The sequence below is a fragment of the Tribolium castaneum genome, chromosome 7 (genome assembly GCF_031307605.1).
Source record: "Tribolium castaneum strain GA2 chromosome 7, icTriCast1.1, whole genome shotgun sequence".
NCBI lineage: Eukaryota > Metazoa > Arthropoda > Insecta > Coleoptera > Tenebrionidae > Tribolium > Tribolium castaneum.
This window is the reverse complement of record NC_087400.1, coordinates 18683427-18703742: the sequence shown is the minus strand read 5'-3', so window position 1 is coordinate 18703742 and position 20316 is coordinate 18683427. Positions and strand designations below refer to the sequence as shown.

Here is a 20316-nt window from a genome sequence, read left to right as displayed (position 1 = left end):
AGAATTTCATTTTATGCCTCCTGGCAGGCGTGTTGTCGTCTTGTCCTTTGTCGAATCCCCTCCATCCTTAACCTGGTCCTTGTCCATTGCGGTCTGCCGTGTTTTTTATCCAGGAGGTTGTCTCCTCCCTGCGCTATTGGTCCGCGGTGGCTATTTTATTTCACCACTACCCGCCGGCAAGCCGGTGAGGGCTTTCCCCTATCCGCCACCTGGGGGACGCGCCCAGTAGCGGTTGGCCTCCGCCCTGGGGACCTGACCTGACCTGACCTGACCTGACCTGACCTGACCTGACCTGACCTGACCTGACCTGACCTGACCTGACCTGACCTGACCTGACCTGACCTGACCTGACCTGACCTGACCTGACCTGACCTGACCTGACCTGACCTGACCTGACCTGACCTGACCTGACCTGACCTGACCTGACCTGACCTGACCTGACCTGACCTGACCTGACCTGACCTGACCTGACCTGACCTGACCTGACCTGACCTGACCTGACCTGACCTGACCTGACCTGACCTGACCTGACCTGACCTGACCTGACCTGACCTTTTTTTTTTTTTTTTTTTTCCGGAGGAGAGGAAAATACGTTACGTACACCCCGGTTTCTATTGTGAGACCGGGGTAGTGTGGGGCTCTCCGACTAGGTGGACGTGTCGGCCTACCCACTAAAAACCTCTCCTCCTGTTCCTCCGCAGATGTTCGGAATCGCTTTCGCATTACTTCGAACAAATGCTGCTTTCTTTTCCGCTAAGTTGGCAGCCTTCCTTCCCTCCTTAGCTCTTCCCTTTCCTTCGTTCTTATAATATTTCTGACGAGTTGTGAGGTGCTCGCCCAGTTCTCTTCCGATGATAGCATCACTTCCACGAATTCCTCAGCATTGGGCCACGTGAGAGTCTTCTTCATGTATTCGAGCCTTTCTCCGTCGAACCTCTCGCACAAGAAGAGGGTGTGCTCCGGGTCATCCCTGTCCTCACCACAGAACCAGCACCTCTCGTCCGCAGTTTTGCCTATCCTGTGCAGGTAGGTTCCAAAACATCCATGACCCGTCAAGGCTTGGGTCAGGTAGAAGTCGGTATGGCCTTGTTTTCTGTCCAGCCAGGGACCGATATCTGGGATCAACTTTCTGGTCCACGCCCCGTTCTGGGCGTTCTGCCAGGCCGCTTGCCATTTCCGGCGGGTCCTGTCCTCAACGGCTTTCCGCGCCCCGGGACCCATCCTTCTGATCTCTACCCTCTCCTCGATCGCCAGGGCCATGGGTTTCGTTCCGGCGATTACCTGTAGCGCCTCGTTCGAGGTGGTACGGTAGGCGCTGGTCACCCGCAGTAGTGCCGTCCTCTGTGCCCTCTCCAGTTTTTCCAGGCTTTTGCTTTTAAGGTGCCTTGACCCCCAGATTTCAGCGCCGTACAGGATCTGGCTCCGCGCCACCGCCACCAGCATCCTCCTCCTGTATGGCTTCGCCCCCCCTGTGTTTGGCATCAGCCTGGACAGGGCTGCCATTGTCCTTTCCGCCTTGGCGGCAACCTCCTCTACGTGTGGTGCAAATCTTAACTCCTTATCGAGCCTGACCCCCAGGTACTTTATGGAGGTTTGCGGAGATATATCTTCGCCCATCAGGGAGAACTTAATCTCACGCGGCCTCCTTCTGCCCGTGAGTAAAGTTGCCTCTGTTTTGTGCGCTGCCACACTCAGTCCAGTGTCCTCCATCCACTCTGCCACCTTTTGTAACGTCTGGTTTACCAGCGCCATCATCTCCTCTTCGTTTCTGGAGGACACCAGGACGGCCAGGTCGTCTGCGAACGCCAGCGTCCTCACTCCTACGGGCATCTCTAGCCTAAGCACAGCATCATACAGGACGTTCCATAGAGTCGGGCCCAAGACCGAGCCCTGTGGGACGCCGCACGTCATCTCGACGTATTCCTCCCCTTCCCCCACCAGGATTCCCCTGTCCTGCAGGTAGTCCTGTATGAGCGCTAACAGGGCTTTGTTGATTCGTTTTCCTTCTAGTGCCTCGATGATTTTCTTCCATGGAGCCGAATTAAAAGCGTTTTCGACGTCTATGGCGACGATGGCACATAGGTCCTTCCGGCCCCAGGTGCCCCGGTTGGCCGTTTCAGCAAACTTTAGTACCTCCTCCATGGCGTCTAAGGTAGACCTTCCTTTTCTAAATCCGAATTGGGAGTCCGCCAGCCCCCCCTTCTCGTCAAGTTCTTTCTCTAGCCTGGATCTGATGAGGTGCTCGAAGAGCTTTCCCATAATGTCGAGGAGACATATTGGCCTAAACTTCCTAATGCCTTCCGAATCTTGCTTCGTTTTCGGTATCAATACAAGTTTGGCTTCTTTCCACCTAGTTGGGAATTCTCCTTTTCCCGCGGATGCATTGATCACCGCAAGAACGTCACTGGTTGCCTCTTCCACCACCAGTTTTACAATCTCGGCTTGGATGCCGTCTGGACCTGGTGCTCTCTTTACCCGGAGTCTGCTCGCTGCATCCCTCAGCTCTTGTTCGCTGAACTCGATCTTCTCCTGGCAGGGCTCCTTTTGCCAAACCGTCCGTTCCCTACGAGGAAAGAGCTTCTTCACAGCTTCCTTCGTCTCCTCCTTGGAGGGCGGCGTCTCTTTTCTGAACTTCCCCATGGCTACCTTATAGCCCTTACCCCAGGGGTCTTCCTCTATCATTTCTATCAGCTCTTTCCACGCCGTTTGCTTCGCCTTCTTTATGTGTCCCCGAAGTTCCTTCTTGGTCATTCTGTACCGGTCTTCTAATTGCTGTATTTGTTCCGACGTAGTTTTCCTGCATTTACGCCCCCGCCCAAGAGTTCTTCTTGCTTTAAGGCACTTTGCCCTTTGCTCGGCGATGTCTCGGTTCCACCAGTACACTGGTCTTTTGTGTGCTGGGTGCCCCCCCCTACATGTGGCAAAGGAGGAGTTGCACATTTCCTCGATCTTTTGCATCAGTGTCCCTGTTGACCAGTGTCTGCCTCTACCACTGATCTCCTTCCTCACGAGTTCTCGATAGATGTTCAGTCCTTCTCCGTCGATTTTCCAGCTCTTCCTTACCCTCTTCGTTCTTGCTTCGTTTTCCTCTTTCGTTTTACATATTTCGAAGTAGATGTCCCTGTGGTCGCTGAGATTCTCCTCTGGGAGTACCTTCCAGTTCTTAATCTTATCCGCGAGGCCGGTCGACGTAATTGTAAGATCTATATTGGAAACGCTCTCCCCTCTCACAAAGGTGGGCTCGTCCCCCGTGTTTTGAATGGTGTAGTCTCTTTGGGCTATCCAATCCATAAGGATCCGTCCCCTTTCGTCCTCTTTTTTGGAGCCCCAAGCCGGCGACTTGGCGTTGAAATCGCCAACAATTATGCACTCCTCTCCGCTGGAATTTAGGTGGCCTTCTAATTCCCTAAGGAGCTGTTTGAACTCATCCAGAGTGGAGTTGGGCGATATGTAGCATCCATATAATGCGTACCCCCTGTACTCCACTCCCACGAAACCATTTCCAATATGTTTCCTAAGTGCCTCCGCCTTGTTGAATTGTCTGATTGCCACGTCTTTCCTCCTATCCAGCGTCCAAGGGCCCATTTCGGATAGTTTCTTATTTGGTTCCGCCACCACCGCGATGTCTATCTGTCTATCGTGAACTGTTCCGTGGAGTAGCTGGAAGGCTTCCCTGCTTCGGTTTAGGTTACACTGCAACACTTTTATTTTGTCTGGGCGTCCTGTTGGTCTTCCTCGTCCTCCTCCGCCCCTAAGACGAAGGGAGTCGCTGGGGAGTCCGGTTGAGACGCATGGGGTGTCGGGTGGGACTGTCCCGGACCGGGCTGCCCCGGCCCGGTCCGGGCACCCTCATGCTTCTCTGGTGAGGGGGGAGGGAAGGTCCCCCTCTATGTGTGGTTTCGCTGTATCCGTCCTGGCTTCTGGCACTTTACCTACCTCCTCGGTCTCCATCTGTGACATGTGTTTTTCTTCCGTTTGGGGTGGATGTCCGTTCTTTGCTGTACTGATGCTACGGATAAGTTTCCTAACTTCTTTTCTGCGAACGGGGCATTTATTTGATCCCGTCCTGTGGCCCTCCTCGTTGCATTGTAAGCAATATTCATTGCCCCGGCAGTCTGAGATTTTATGCCCCGGCTTGCCGCATTTCCTGCACAGGTTCTTTCTTTCCGGTCCGCTACACTTTGTGGAGATGTGTCCCTGTCCCCAGCACTTATAGCATCTTACGAGCTCGACCTTCTCGGTAGTGGTGCATAGACACAATCCTATTCTGATTTGCCTTTGGGTTAAAAGGCTTTCTCCTAGGTCCTTTTTGACCTGTATCGTCGCGACCTGCATTTCCGCTGGTCCCTTCCTTAGTGCTTTAACAACTATTTCTTGGGGCTGTACCTCCATTTTCTTTCCGACAGCTTCCGAGATTTGTTCCGCTGTGATATCGGCTTCGATATTTCCGATATGTAGCTCCATTCCCTCTCCCCTAGGTCTGCTGATTGTCACCGATATGGCGTTGTCCTCTTCCACTATTGTCTTCCTGGCGTTTGCCAATGCTTCCTCGTTATTCTCGGTAACGATCAGAAGGTCGCCCTTATTGGTCTTGAGTGCCTTATATATTTTAAGATTCTCCGAGTTACCCAATGTCTTTTTGACTTTCTTGAGAAGGTCAATATACTCGCACCCAGGCTTCCGTACTATGAGTGCCCCAGTTTGTTTTTCCACACCTCTTCTCTTTGTTTGTTTTGGATTTGGATTTGCCGTGGGTATCCCGTTTACGGTGAAATTTTGGGGAACATGTATAGCCAGTTCTCTTCCCTTGTTCCTAAAAGCGATTTCCGCCAGTTTTCTTAGCTGATCGAGGGATGCCCTCGGAGGGATTGGGATGGCAACTTTTACCCTACCTTCGACCTGCATTGCATCAGCAATGTCCCTCAGTTTCTTTAAGATTTCTGCATTTAATGCTTTATCTTCCCAATTTGTCATCGACTTCTCGATCCGAATCTTCCATACGTATTTTGTGTTTACCTTTGACTTGAACTTCGTTGTCTGTACAATGTAAGAGATGTCGTCTTGTTCTTCCTCTTCCTCGACCAATTCTGGGTATCTCTCTTTGAACAGCCTCCCCATAGCTGTGGTGTCTAAACCCCCATCCTCTTCGTTGAGGAAAATTCCCAGGTCCCAGTCTCTAGATGCGGCAAGCGGTGATCCCTTGATTACCTTCGTAGCTTGATAGACGTCTTGCGGCCATTCTAGGTTTAGTACTCTCTCAACCTCCGCATATGTGCCGGGACGGTCCATCTGTGTCAGGATTTCCCTCCTGATGGATTCTTTGTCGTCATCGGTGCTTTGGGCGGTGGCGTCTACCCCTTGTTTCTGCTCCCTTTCCCTTTCAAGATCTTGGAGCGTCCGTTTGAGGATCTCAATTTCCTTTGCCTGCTTAGCTGCTTGCTGTTTAACCGCCTCCAGCTCCGCTCTGAGAGTCTTGGTATCCTCAGCCTCCTGTGGCGGGTCCGTCTGCGCATCCGCATCGTAGGTGATCCTTTCTACAGGCTCCCATCTCACTTCCTCCAACCAGGCCTTTATGGACTCATTTGCGAAAACTTTAGTGTTCCTATTGATGCTCTCCACCATATGTACGATCTCTTTCTTGGGCTGGTACGATGCTTTGATGGTGTTATTCAGCTTCTCCGCTATTTTGACGATATTTCCTATTGCCTCAATCGCCGAGAAGGCTACTGCACTTTCCTTTTTATTGTAAGCAGTCTTTGGACTTGGCGATGAGTCGACGTACTTCCTCTTTTTTGTACTGCCCTCCGATAGGGAACTACACCTCTGTAGTCTGCTAGTGAGATTTAATCTGCTGTGTAGAGGACCTGTTTTCGGTGTATCCACCATACTACCAGAAGCTCTTCCAGCCCCCTCCGCTTGGTCTTTCTCTTTCTCTCCAGTAGCAAGAAGCATCTCGGCCTGGTTGCCCACCGAAGATGCCCCACGGTTGCTTGCTGACGGTCGGGAGAGGCCCGCTTTACCACCTCCGGCGACCGGCACTGGGGAACTTCCCCCCTGTGCAGTAAACTTATTTCCTTTTTCGTCCTCCATCATATAAACCAAGCTCGTAGAATTTCATTTTATGCCTCCTGGCAGGCGTGTTGTCGTCTTGTCCTTTGTCGAATCCCCTCCATCCTTAACCTGGTCCTTGTCCATTGCGGTCTGCCGTGTTTTTTATCCAGGAGGTTGTCTCCTCCCTGCGCTATTGGTCCGCGGTGGCTATTTTATTTCACCACTACCCGCCGGCAAGCCGGTGAGGGCTTTCCCCTATCCGCCACCTGGGGGACGCGCCCAGTAGCGGTTGGCCTCCGCCCTGGGACCTGACCTGACCTGACCTGACCTGACCTGACCTGACCTGACCTGACCTGACCTGACCTGACCTGACCTGACCTGACCTGACCTGACCTGACCTGACCTGACCTGACCTGACCTGACCTGACCTTTTTTTTTTTTTTTTTCATTTTTTTTATAGCGGTGGGGGAAAAACTCCTACAGGAGCTCCCGGCTTGGATGTCGTGAGCCGGGGAGTGTGGGGTTGGGTCATGCGATGCATCCCGACCCACTAAAAAAACCACCCACCGCTCTTCCAACACCACCACGGAACTTAGTGGGCATTACTTCATGGTGGGTGGGCCATTTGCTCTTGCCAATTTACTTTCACTTCTCCTCTTCTTTGCTTTTTGCTTTTAGAACGGCAGATACAAAGGCGTTGATTTGTAGCCATTTTTCTTCATCTTCCAACATTGTGTCTACTATATTTTCGGTGGATAGTTTTATATATAGCTTTTCCTCTACGGTTTGACGTTCTAAGTTCCATCTAGAGCAGTATATAATAGTGTGTTCAGCGTCATCTTTCTCGCCGCAATAAATGCATTCATCATCTCTGCTTCGCTCTCTTTCGTAGAGGTATTTTCTAAAACTGCCATGTCCCGTCAGAAATTGAGTTAAATAGTAATTTAAGGCACCATGTTTTCTTAGAAACCATTTCCTTATATCTTTTATTAGATATGTTGACCAGCTTTTAGATACACTCCATTCGCTCTGCCATTTTTCTAGCATGAGGTTTCTACTTTCTTCTTTTGTTTTGCCGTTGAAAATTTGTCGTCTTTCCTGTGTTAGTAGGTGAATAGGAGGTAAGCCGCTTATAGCTAAAATCGAATCTGTAGCAACAGTGCGATAGGCACATGTCACCCTAAGTGCCATTCTACGTTGTAGCGATAAAAGTTTGTTCCGAAGTGATATTGTGTCCATTGCCTTTGCCCATATTGGTGCTCCGTATAAAATTACAGAGTGTCCCACTGTGCTCAACATCTTTCTTTTCATCGTTGACGGACCTCCAATGTTAGGCATTACTGATGATAATGCAGAGATCGTTTTTTCTGCTTTTATAGCGCACTCTGTTATGTGCCTTTTAAAGTTGATATTTCTTCCTATCCACACGCCGAGGTATTTTACTGCTTCTTTTGGCGTAACTAAAGTTCCCATGATATTAAACTGTACGTCCGGAGGTTTTCTTCTGCAATTTAGAAGTACTGCTTCTGTTTTATCGGGTGCTAATTTTAGCTTTTTGCTGTACATCCAGTGTACAATTTTGTCTAGAGTATCATTTGTTTTTTCTACTAAATCCTCTATGGTTTTTGCAGATACAATCACAGCCAAATCATCGGCATATCCCACGAGCTCGACATCTTCCGCAACCGACAGTCTCAGGACACTGTCATACATTATATTCCATAGCAGTGGTGCGAGCACCGACCCCTGTGGAACCCCGCTGTTTACTTCTAGTAGTTTACCATGTTCGGTGAGTATAAACCGGTTGTTCAGGTATGTTCTAATCAGATCTATGAGGGATGTAGATATCCCTTTTAGTTTCAATTCTTGAAGTATAACCTGCCACGGTGCCGAATTAAATGCATTTTTAACGTCTAGAGTTATCATAACGCAAGTTTTACGATGTCTATATGTGACTAGTCTAGTTTTCTCTGCTATCTGTATGACTTTTTGAATAGCGTGGGATGTTGATAGTCCTTTGCGGAAACCAAATTGTTGTGTGGACAGACCGCCCAGTTTTTCAACTTCCTGCTCCAGTCTATAGTGGATAAGATATTCCATTAATTTGCCTGCCGAATCCAAGATACAAATTGGTCTGTATGAACCTGGTTCTTTGTTTGTTTTTCCAGGTTTAGGAAGAAGAATCAGTCGTGCTGTTTTCCAGCAATCCGGAAAGGATTTTTTCCTTAGACAGGTGTTGTATACATTTAGTAGTTTCTTTGTTTCATTTTCCGCTATAATTTTAATAATTTCTGCAGGAATACCATCTGGTCCAGTGGCTTTACCAGGTTTCAGGCGTTTGGCGGCAATTAGTAGTTCTTCCAGTGTGAAATTTTTTATGGGGTTCTTTATTGGTTCGGGCCATACTACTTCAGGATGGCGCGGAAACAGATGCACTACAACGTTTTCCAGTTCATCCTCAGTAAGTTTGTATTCTATTCTGTAGCCAAACTTTCTCATTGCTATTTTATAGCCGTTTCCCCAGACGTCGTCATCAATTGAGGCACATAATTCCTGCCACTTTGAATGTTTTGAGATTTTTATTTCCTTTCGTAGTTTATCCCTTGCTATTTTTAGTGTGTTTACCTTAGTTTCTAGGTTTTGTGACAATGTTGTTTTAGGTCGAGCTCTTGTTACAGCTCGTCTGGCTTTGATAGATTCTTTCCGGAGTTGGGCAATACGATCGTTCCACCAGTAGCAGGGTCTTCGTTTTGGTGAAAAAGATTTCTTTAACATCGCAGCGTTGCATGATTTTTCAAGACTGTCTTTTAGTTGCTCGGGCGAGTTTATACTGCCACACTTATTAAACCTTTTTAGGAGTTTCGCCTTATTCAATGATTTTAGGTTCCACGCTGGGGGTTGGTTTGAATTATACTGATGGCTATCTGGTAAATTTGTTTCCCATTTGAAAGAAATGATTTTGTGGTCGCTGAGGGATTCTGTATCCATCGTTGTCGATCCTTGTATGTTATTTGCGACGTTTTGAGATACTAGTGTTAAGTCTATGATTGATTTTGATGTACCTCTTTCAAATGTATAGTAGTTTGATTTGTTTTTGGTAATAAAGTTTAGTTCTGCAATCCAGTCGTTTAATATACTTCCTCTTGCATCTGTTTGAGGCATGCCCCATGCTGTTGATTTCGCATTAAAATCGCCTGTTATAATAATATGTGTTTGTTGATGTTTAGTCGAGTCCCGGATATCGTCCAGCGTTTTGGTGTATTCCTCGATGGTTGAATTCGGTGACAAGTAGCAACTGTATATGGTTATATTTTCGTTTTGTATCCAGACAAAGCCTGTCCCTGCCCCTGAGTTTCTTAGTTTAAAGTCTTTTGAAAGAATTCTTATCGCAGCGTCGTTATTTAGGTCGCATATCCAGTTTGGTTTTTGTACCGTAGATTTGTTAGGTTCGCTGACTAGGAGGATTTGTGCGTTTGTCTCCGTTGCTGTTGCAAATAACATGTCGTGTGCTGTTCTGCTTCTGTTTGTATTTAGTTGGAGGAATTTATACATTGGTCTTGGATGATATGTTATTTTCTTTGACTTGCCCTTTGTTTTTTGCTTTAAGTTCGTTTACAACTTTTTTATAGTTTGGGCATGACATACTCGATGGTCTGTGTCCTTCGGTTCCGCAGCTGTAGCATTTTGTTTTATTTTTGCATGTCTTCGCCGTGTGTTCATCGGCGCCGCAGTTGAGACATCTAGGCAGTAATTTTTCTTTGTCTTTTGAAGAGGAAGTTTTACAGTTGCTGGCCGTATGACCAAATTCCATACACCCAAAACATCTGGGTAAACGTATCCTTTCTTCTATACGACACCAATCCCAGCCGATTCGTATTCTTTTATGTTCTAAAATGGTGTTAGCTATTTGGGCAGGCACCGTGGCTACCGCAAATTTTGACCCTTTTCCTTTGTCTGGTGAAACAAACACGTCAATCTCCTTCGATTGGCTATTTGCTGTTTTATTGATGGCTTCTGTAATGTCTTCTGCTATACAGTCTCTGGGAATATCTTTAAGAAAAATTTCTTTTGATGCTGTTTTGGTTATTATGCTTACAGCGCTCTGGTTGCATATTTGTTCTACTTTTTCGAGAAAGCTCTTTTTCTTTTCTATATCGTTTGCGTAGTATTTGATTCTGATTAGTTGTTTTACGGGTTCAAAAACATCCAGTATCCGAACACCGTACTTAACTGGGTCTATTTCTTTCTTCATTTCTCGGACTACCTTGTGATAGGTAGTTGTCTCTTTTATTCTGATATCGATGGTTTCTTTCGATTGTTTCGTTGGTTTTAATAGCATCGTCTTCCAGCTTTCAGCCTTTTTAAGAATTTTGACGTTTTGTATGTTTGGGTTGTGTCTTATTAAGTATTCTATAATTTTTTGTAGGTACTTGAAGTTTGTGTCTGTTTCCACAATAGTGAGGTCCTGTCTTTTTCTATCTTCATGTATAGATAATACTTTTTCCAGACCTAGATACATAGTGTCTAGTTCACAATTGTCTTGTGTGGTTCCTAGAATGTAGTTAATTTTGGTGTTTGATTCTTTTTCTGTATTTTTGTCTTCGAACATATAGTCTGATGTAATGTTGTAGACCAGTTTTTTTCTCTCAATAATATCGCTTTTCAACACAGTGTCTATTAAATCACTGTGTTTGCACACTCTTTTTATTAAGTCTTTGTTTTGTGCATTACCTACTAGTATAAGCATATCGTTTCCAATTTTTTCTGTACTGTTTATTATTTCAGTTTTATGATGTATACTGGACCAGTTTTCTTCTATAATCGTTTTGAGAACGTCTTTGTTGTTTTCTTCTTCTTTCCAGGCTTTTTGTAGAACTTCAGTAGATTTAATGGGGCTTACCGGTGGCTTGTTCGTGGTTTCTTCTGTTGTCAGGCAATTAAGCATTTCCCAGTTTGCAATCTGGCTGACCAGACTGCACACTGTTAGGGCTTGATCTCTTAATTGAGTTTTAGTCGTGTTGTTGTCTTTTGCTTTTGTATTTAGTTTCTTGGCCTCTTGACCTAGTTCTCTTATAATTTTCTTCATTCTGTTTCTTAGGTCCGTCTTTGAGATTTCATTTGGGTTGTAGTACTCTCCTATCGAGAAGCTTCGTTGTATTTTCCTTTGTTTTACGGACTTCTGGTTTGCCTCATCAAACATAAGGTCGATGGTATCGTTTAGTCTGGGGTTTGCATATTCTGTAATACTTGTTTCAGGTGTGTTGTCGTCCATAACCTTTCTTTTCTTTTCTTCTGTCTGTGGTGTATTTGTTTTAACCAAAATTTCAGAATCGCTTCCTCTTCTTATTCTGTTGCTGTCTATAGGACTCCTAAACATTTTCACAAAGGTTAATCCTATTTCCTTTTGGGTCTTTGTCTCTTTTTCTTTCTTTTTTGATTGTGTGTCAGAAACGACTTTGCTCCCTCCGTAATCCGTGGAGCAGCTTGGCTCAGCAGCAGCTGAGTCAAGAAGGGATTCCTGGCTAGCCAGACCCTCCCGGAGATTTATTTTAAAGTTCGTTTCGCCCATCCTTGTATTTTGAGCAACTCTTGGTTTTCACTCCTCATAGTCGAGCTTGTCTGGCAAGGGTGTCCCTACCAGGGGCCTCTTCATGCGGCCCCCGCCAGCATAACCTCTACAATCATTGGAGCTACTTAAGCCTCCCCACTACGACAAAGTGGTTGCTCCTCGGGGAGGGACCTGACCTGACCTGACCTGACCTGACCTGACCTGACCTGACCTGACCTGACCTGACCTGACCTGACCTGACCTTTTTTTTTTTTTTTTTTAAGCGGTGGGGGAAAAACTCCTACAGGAGCTCCCGGCTTGGATGTCGTGAGCCGGGGAGTGTGGGGTTGGGTCATGCGATGCATCCCGACCCACTAAAAAACCACCCACCGCTCTTCCAACACCACCACGGAACTTAGTGGGCATTACTTCATGGTGGGTGGGCCATTTGCTCTTTACTTTAATTTACTTTCACTTCTCCTCTTCTTTGCTTTTTGCTTTTAGAACGGCAGATACAAAGGCGTTGATTTGTAGCCATTTTTCTTCATCTTCCAGCATTGTGTCTACTATGTTTTCGGTGGATAGTTTTATATATAGCTTTTCCTCTACGGTTTGACGTTCTAAGTTCCATCTAGGGCAGTATATAATAGTGTGTTCAGCGTCATCTTTCTCGCCGCAATAAATGCATTCATCATCTCTGCTTCGCTCTCTTTCGTAGAGGTATTTTCTAAAACTGCCATGTCCCGTCAGAAATTGCGTTAAATAGTAATTCAAGGCACCATGTTTTCTTAGAAACCATTTCCTTATATCTTTTATTAGATATGTTGACCAGCTTTTAGATGCACTCCATTCGCTCTGCCATTTTTCTAGCATGAGGTTTCTACTTTCTTCTTTTGTTTTGCCGTTGAAAATTTGTCGTCTTTCCTGTGTTAGTAGGTGAATAGGAGGTAAGCCGCTTATGGCTAAAATCGAATCTGTAGCAACAGTGCGATAGGCACATGTCACCCTAAGTGCCATTCTACGTTGTAGCGATAAAAGTTTGTTCCGAAGTGATATTGTGTCCATTGCCTTTGCCCATATTGGTGCTCCGTATAAAATTACAGAGTGTCCCACTGTGCTCAACATCTTTCTTTTCATCGTTGACGGACCTCCAATGTTAGGCATTACTGACGACAATGCAGAGATCGTTTTTTCTGCTTTTATAGCGCACTCTGTTATGTGCCTTTTAAAGTTGATATTTCTTCCTATCCACACGCCGAGGTATTTTACTGCTTCTTTTGGCGTAACTAAAGTTCCCATGATATTAAACTGTACGTCCGGAGGTTTTCTTCTGCAATTTAGAAGTACTGCTTCTGTTTTATCGGGTGCTAATTTTAGCTTTTTGCTGTACATCCAGTGTACAATTTTGTCTAGAGTATCATTTGTTTTTTCTACTAAATCCTCTATGGTTTTTGCAGATACAATCACAGCCAAATCATCGGCATATCCCACGAGCTCGACATCTTCCGCAACCGACAGTCTCAGGACACTGTCATACATTATATTCCATAGCAGTGGTGCGAGCACCGACCCCTGTGGAACCCCGCTGTTTACTTCTAGTAGTTTACCATGTTCGGTGAGTATAAACCGGTTGTTCAGGTATGTTCTAATCAGATCTATGAGGGATGTAGATATCCCTTTTAGTTTCAATTCTTGAAGTATAACCTGCCACGGTGCCGAATTAAATGCATTTTTAACGTCTAGAGTTATCATAACGCAAGTTTTACGATGTCTATATGTGACTAGTCTAGTTTTCTCTGCTATCTGTATGACTTTTTGAATAGCGTGGGATGTTGATAGTCCTTTGCGGAAACCAAATTGTTGTGTGGACAGACCGCCCAGTTTTTCAACTTCCTGCTCCAGTCTATAGTGGATAAGATATTCCATTAATTTGCCTGCCGAATCCAAGATACAAATTGGTCTGTATGAACCTGGTTCTTTGTTTGTTTTTCCAGGTTTAGGAAGAAGAATTAGTCGTGCTGTTTTCCAGCAATCCGGAAAGGATTTTCTCCTTAGACAGGTGTTGTATACATTTAGTAGTTTCTTTGTTTCATTTTCCGCTATAATTTTAATAATTTCTGCAGGAATACCATCTGGTCCAGTGGCTTTACCAGGTTTCAGGCGTTTGGCGGCAATTAGTAGTTCTTCCAGTGTGAAATTTTTTATGGGGTTCTTTATTGGTTCGGGCCATACTACTTCAGGATGGCGCGGAAACAGATGCACTACAACGTTTTCCAGTTCATCCTCAGTAAGTTTGTATTCTATTCTGTAGCCAAACTTTCTCATTGCTATTTTATAGCCGTTTCCCCAGACGTCGTCATCAATTGAGGCACATAATTCCTGCCACTTTGAATGTTTTGAGATTTTTATTTCCTTTCGTAGTTTATCCCTTGCTATTTTTAGTGTGTTTACCTTAGTTTCTAGGTTTTGTGACAATGTTGTTTTAGGTCGAGCTCTTGTTACAGCTCGTCTGGCTTTGATAGATTCTTTCCGGAGTTGGGCAATACGATCGTTCCACCAGTAGCAGGGTCTTCGTTTTGGTGAAAAAGATTTCTTTAACATCGCAGCGTTGCATGATTTTTCAAGACTGTCTTTTAGTTGCTCGGGCGAGTTTATACTGCCACACTTATTAAACCTTTTTAGGAGTTTCGCCTTATTCAATGATTTTAGGTTCCACGCTGGGGGTTGGTTTGAATTATACTGATGGCTATCTGGTAAATTTGTTTCCCATTTGAAAGAAATGATTTTGTGGTCGCTGAGGGATTCTGTATCCATCGTTGTCCATCCTTGTATGTTATTTGCGACGTTTTGAGATACTAGTGTTAAGTCTATGATTGATTTTGATGTACCTCTTTCAAATGTATAGTAGTTTGGTTTGTTTTTGGTAATAAAGTTTAGTTCTGCAATCCAGTCGTTCAATATACTTCCTCTTGCATCTGTTTGAGGCATGCCCCATGCTGTTGATTTCGCATTAAAATCGCCTGTTATAATAATATGTGTTTGTTGATGTTTAGTCGAGTCCCGGATATCGTCCAGCGTTTTGGTGTATTCCTCGATGGTTGAATTCGGTGACAAGTAGCAACTGTATATGGTTATATTTTCGTTTTGTATCCAGACAAAGCCTGTCCCTGCCCCTGAGTTTCTTAGTTTAAAGTCTTTTGAAAGAATTCTTATTGCAGCGTCGTTATTTAGGTCGCATATCCAGTTTGGGTTTTGTACCGTAGATTTGTTAGGTTCGCTGACTAGGAGGATTTGTGCGTTTGTCTCAGTTGCTGTTGCAAATAACATGTCGTGTGCTGTTCTGCTTCTGTTTGTATTTAGTTGGAGGAATTTATACATTGGTCTTGGATGATATGTTATTTTCTTTGACTTGCCCTTTGTTTTTTGCTTTAAGTTCGTTTACAGCTTTTTTATAGTTTGGGCATGACATACTCGATGGTCGGTGTCCTTCGGTTCCGCAGCTGTAGCATTTTGTTTTATTTTCGCATGTCTTCGCCGTGTGTTCATCGGCGCCGCAGTTGAGACATCTAAGCAGTAATTTTTCTTTGTCTTTTGAAGAGGAAGTTTTACAGTTGCTGGCCGTATGACCAAATTCCATACACCCAAAACATCTGGATAAGCGTATCCTTTCTTCTATACGACACCAATCCCAGCCGATTCGTATTCTTTTATGTTCTAAAATGGTGTTAGCTATTTGGGCAGGCACCGTGGCTACCGCAAATTTTGACCCTTTTCCTTTGTCTGGTGAAACAAACACGTCAATCTCCTTCGATTGGCTATTTGCTGTTTTATTGATGGCTTCTGCAATGTCTTCTGCTATACAGTCTCTGGGAATATCTTTAAGAAAAATTTCTTTTGATGCTGTTTTGGTTTCTATGCTTACAGCGCTCTGGTTGCATATTTGTTCTACTTTTTCGAGAAAGCTCTTTTTCTTTTCTATATCGTTTGCGTAGTATTTGATTCTGATTAGTTGTTTTACGGGTTCAAAAACATCCAGTATCCGAACACCGTACTTAACTGGGTCTATTTCTTTCTTCATTTCTCGGACTACCTTGTGATAGGTAGTTGTCTCTTTTATTCTGATATTGATGGTTTCTTTCGATTGTTTCGTTGGTTTTAATAGCATCGTCTTCCAGCTTTCAGCCTTTTTAAGAATTTTGACGTTTTGTATGTTTGGGTTGTGTCTTATTAAGTATTCTATAATTTTTTGTAGGTACTTGAAGTTTGTGTCTGTTTCCACAATAGTGAGGTCCTGTCTTTTTCTGTCTTCATGTATGGATAATACTTTTTCCAGACCTAGATACATAGTGCCTAGTTCACAGTTGTCTTGTGTGGTTCCTAGAATGTAGTTAATTTTGGTGTTTGATTCTTTTTCTGTATTTTTGTCTTCGAGCATATAGTCTGATGTAATGTTGTAGACCAGTTTTTTTCTTTCAATAATATCGCTTTTCAACACAGTGTCTATTAAATCACTGTGTTTGCACACTCTTTTTATTAAGTCTTTGTTTTGTGCATTACCTACTAGTATAAGCATATCGTTTCCAATTTTTTCTGTACTGTTTATTATTTCAGTTTTATGATGTATACTGGACCAGTTTTCTTCTATAATCGTTTTGAGAACGTCTTTGTTGTTTTCTTCTTCTTTCCAGGCTTTTTGTAGAACTTCAGTAGATTTAATGGGGCTTACCGGTGGCTTGTTCGTGGTTTCTTCTGTTGTCAGGCAATTAAGCATTTCCCAGTTTGCAATCTGGCTGACCAGACTGCACACTGTTAGGGCTTGATCTCTTAATTGAGTTTTAGTCGTGTTGTTGTCTTTTGCTTTTGTATTTAGTTTCTTGGCCTCTTGACCTAGTTCTCTTATAATTTTCTTCATTCTGTTTCTTAGGTCCGTCTTTGAGATTTCATTTGGGTTGTAGTACTCTCCTATCGAGAAGCTTCGTTGTATTTTCCTTTGTTTTACGGACTTCTGGTTTGCCTCATCAAACATAAGGTCGATGGTATCGTTTAGTCTGGGGTTTGCATATTCTGTAATACTTGTTTCAGGTGTGTTGTCGTCCATAACCTTTCTTTTCTTTTCTTCTGTCTGTGGTGTATTTGTTTTAACCAAAATTTCAGACTCGCTTCCTCTTCTTATTCTGTTGCTGTCTATAGGACTCCTAAACATTTTCACAAAGGCTAATCCTATTTCCTTTTGGGTCTTTGTCTCTTTTTCTTTCTTTTTTGACTGTGTGTCAGAAACGACTTTGCTCCCTCCGTAATCCGTGGAGCAGCTTGGCTCAGCAGCAGCTGAGTCAAGAAGGGATTCCTGGCTAGCCAGACCCTCCCGGAGATTTATTTTAAAGTTCGTTTCGCCCATCCTTGTATTTTGAGCAACTCTTGGTTTTCACTCCTCATAGTCGAGCTTGTCTGGCAAGGGTGTCCCTACCAGGGGCCTCTTCATGCGGCCCCCGCCAGCATAACCTCAACAATCATTGGAGCTACTTAAGCCTCCCCACTACGACAAAGTGGTTGCTCCTCGGGGAGGGACCTGACCTGACCTGACCTGACCTGACCTGACCTGACCTGACCTGACCTGACCTGACCTGACCTGACCTGACCTGACCTGACCTGACCTGACCTGACCTGACCTTTTTTTTTTTACCCAGGAGCCCCACCCCGCTCCTGGACGTGGAACCCGACCTTAAGGTAGAATTGGTTCCCCCGTTCTTCACCTACCCGAAGCCCCGGTATCGCCGTTAGGCATGTCTTCAGGGGGCCGGGCTTGTCTGTTTCTACGCCTCCACTAGCTTCAGCTCCTGCGTCTAATGACGCTTCTTTTCATTTAGCCATTGCCATTGACCCAAGCCGTCGCCCGCCTCCTGCGATTGGCGTCGGTCAAATCAATGGTTGACTGATTCCACCTGTTTTAAATACTCGTCAGCACCTCTGACGAGTCTCTTGGGCTGTTTATTTGCCCAGTCTTTTCATCCTCCATTTTGAATTTCAAAATGTCTTCAGTGCAACGTTGCACTGTTCTCCAATTTTTATTGCTTCTCAGCATAATCTCTACCAGATTATCTGGATTGATTTTCTCATTGACGAGCTGTTCCAGCCTATGCCGTATCCCAGCCCATTTTCCACATTGGAACAATACGTGCTCGGCAGTGTCCATCTTACCGCAGTACACGCATCTGTCATTTTCTGCTCGATGCATTTTCCTCAAATAACATCGGAAGTCCCCGTGTCCTGAGAGAAATTGTGTCAAGTAAAAATTTACCTGACCCGCATTCTTCTTTCTTTCTATCCACTGTCTTATATCTGGAATAAGACGGTGCGTCCATCTGCCTTTGGAACTTGCATTCCATCTGTTCTGCCATTCTTTAATAGACCATTCCCGCGCCTCGCGCTTGGTGTGTGTTCTATTTCTTACCTTGACTGTCTCATGGATTCTGAGATCAATGGGAATCATCCCAGCTATTACTTGGACAGCATCCGCCGAAACGGTTCGGTATGCCGAGCATACGCGAAGAGCTGTCTTTCTCTGAACCTGTACCAATCTTTCTTGGTACTTCAACATGTCGAGTGCAGTAGGACCCCAGATTGGTGCCGCATACATGACAATCGAATTTACTACTTCTGCCATTACCTTCCTCTTTGAAGGTGATGGTCCTTTTACGTTTGGCATTAGCCTCCCCAGCATTGCCCCCATCTTTTCTGCTTTAGCTGCCACACGCATTACGTGTGACGTGAAAGTCATTCTCTGGTTTATGTCTACTCCCAAGTACCTGACATTTTGTTTAGGTCTTAGCTCAACATTTTCCACCTTAAAGACAATGTTCTTGTCTGATCTACGTCCGCCTGCAAGAAGCACAGCTTCAGTTTTTTCTGGAGCCAGCTGCAAGCCATTTTCTTTCATCCATCGTCCAATAATTTTGGACGTCATCTCTACTGTGCACATCAAGTTTTCGATGTCCTTCTCTATCACGACTAGTGCTAGGTCATCAGCATATGCCACTAGCGTCGCTTCCTTTGGAATTTCCAATCTAAGAACTCCATCATAAAGGATGTTCCACAAGGTCGGCCCCAATACCGAACCTTGTGGAACTCCACTCGTCACCTCCATGACTTGTCCCTCGCCCAAGTCTAGACTTCTTTCTGATAGGTAGCTACCTATCACTTTCCTCAGGTACATGGAGATACCCTTTTTCCTCAAGGCCTCCATGATGTTTTGCCAGTTTGCCGAGTTGAAGGCATTTTTCACATCGAAGGTGAGCAACACGCACCACCTCTTCCTTCTCGTGTCTCCAGAGTTAGCCCATCTTGCCAGGGCCATAACTCTGTCTACCGCGTCGAGGGTAGATTTGCCTTCTTGGAAGCCAAACTGTTCTTCACTTAGGCCTCCTTTCTCTTCCAGCTCTTTTTTGAGCTTTATCAGTATTAACTGTTCATACAGCTTCGCTACCACATTTAGGAGACAGATCGGCCTAAAATCCGATGGACTGCCTCCTTCTTTTCCGTGTTTTTTGAGTAGAACCAATTTAGCTCGTTTCCACTCTTTCGGGAATTTCCCTTCACGTAGGAGTCCGTTATAGGCTTCCAACATGAGTACCTCTCCTTGCTCGTGGGCAATTGCTTTAACAATTTCCACTGGAATGTTATCTAGTCCCGGTACTTTGCCCGTTTTTAGCTTTCGTACCGCTTGTTGCATTTCATTGGAGGTGATGCCCTCTACCTCACACGTCTCTGTGAGATTCCATCTTTTTATCTGATGTTTTGGGAACAGCACATCGGCTATTCTCTGTCTAAATTGTGGGCTTAGAGTGATTTGCTCTGAACCCAGTCTTAGTTTCCTGGTGGCTATTTGGTAACCAAGCCCCCATTGGTCTCTTTCAATTTCATTTATCAGTTCTTCCCATTTAGCCTCTTTAGCTTTTCTAATGAGAACACGATAAATTTTCCTTTTCTGTTTATACAGCTCTGTTACCTCAATGACTTCTTCCAGTCTATTTCTGGCCCTCAGTCGCATCTGTCTTCGTTTGACAGAAATGCATTCTTTCCTTGCTCTCGCAATGTCATCGTTCCACCAGTAAACCCTTTGTTTACCTGTGTTTCGTGTTCGGCCTTTCTTCGGAAGGTGCATGTCGCATGCTTCCTTGATGGCCTCCACCATGCTGACGCAGTTTTTATTTTGTTTTGCGTTCATCCTTTCTACGAAGCTATGGCGAATCACCGAAGGGCTAAAGCCCTTGGTGTTCCATCCACAGCATCGCCCAGAGCTCTGACCGTTTCCGGTTCTTTCTCCGTTTAGTTTCAGTTGAAACGTAATAAACTGGTGATCGCTGAGAGTTTCTTCTTCCTCAACGATCCAATTTCTCACCCACCGTGCAGCATTTTCGGTGCTGAAGGTGACATCTATCCAGGATTGATAACGTCCTTTCAAAAAAGTTGGTTTCATCCCATCATTGTAAACAACGCAGTTTAGCGTTGCTAGCCATTCAGACAACAGACGTCCCCTTTCGTCTTGTGTCTCCCCCCCCCATTCGGGTGACTTCGCATTGAAGTCACCCGTCACAACACAGGGTTTCCCGCCATGGGACCCTATGCTGCCCACTAGGTTACGCAGAGCACGCTCTGCTATGACAGTTTCGACATTGGGAGAAATGTAACAACTGTATATGATACACTCTCCCGTGTCTATC

At 44.9% G+C, this 20316-nt stretch overlaps 2 long non-coding RNA genes across 2 annotated transcripts; both read left to right on the top strand.

The window, feature by feature from the left end:
• The first annotated feature begins 7415 nt into the window (after positions 1-7415).
• Positions 7416-9038, top strand: LOC135266694 (uncharacterized). Its single transcript, XR_010334839.1, has 3 exons — positions 7416-7840; positions 8220-8512; positions 8564-9038. It is a non-coding gene; the product is annotated as an uncharacterized LOC135266694 (long non-coding RNA).
• A 3115-nt stretch (positions 9039-12153) lies between these two features.
• LOC135266747 (uncharacterized) lies at positions 12154-14544 on the top strand. The gene is made up of 3 exons (XR_010334911.1): positions 12154-13658; positions 13723-13886; positions 13938-14544. It is a non-coding gene; the product is annotated as an uncharacterized LOC135266747 (long non-coding RNA).
• Positions 14545-20316: the final 5772 nt, after the last annotated feature.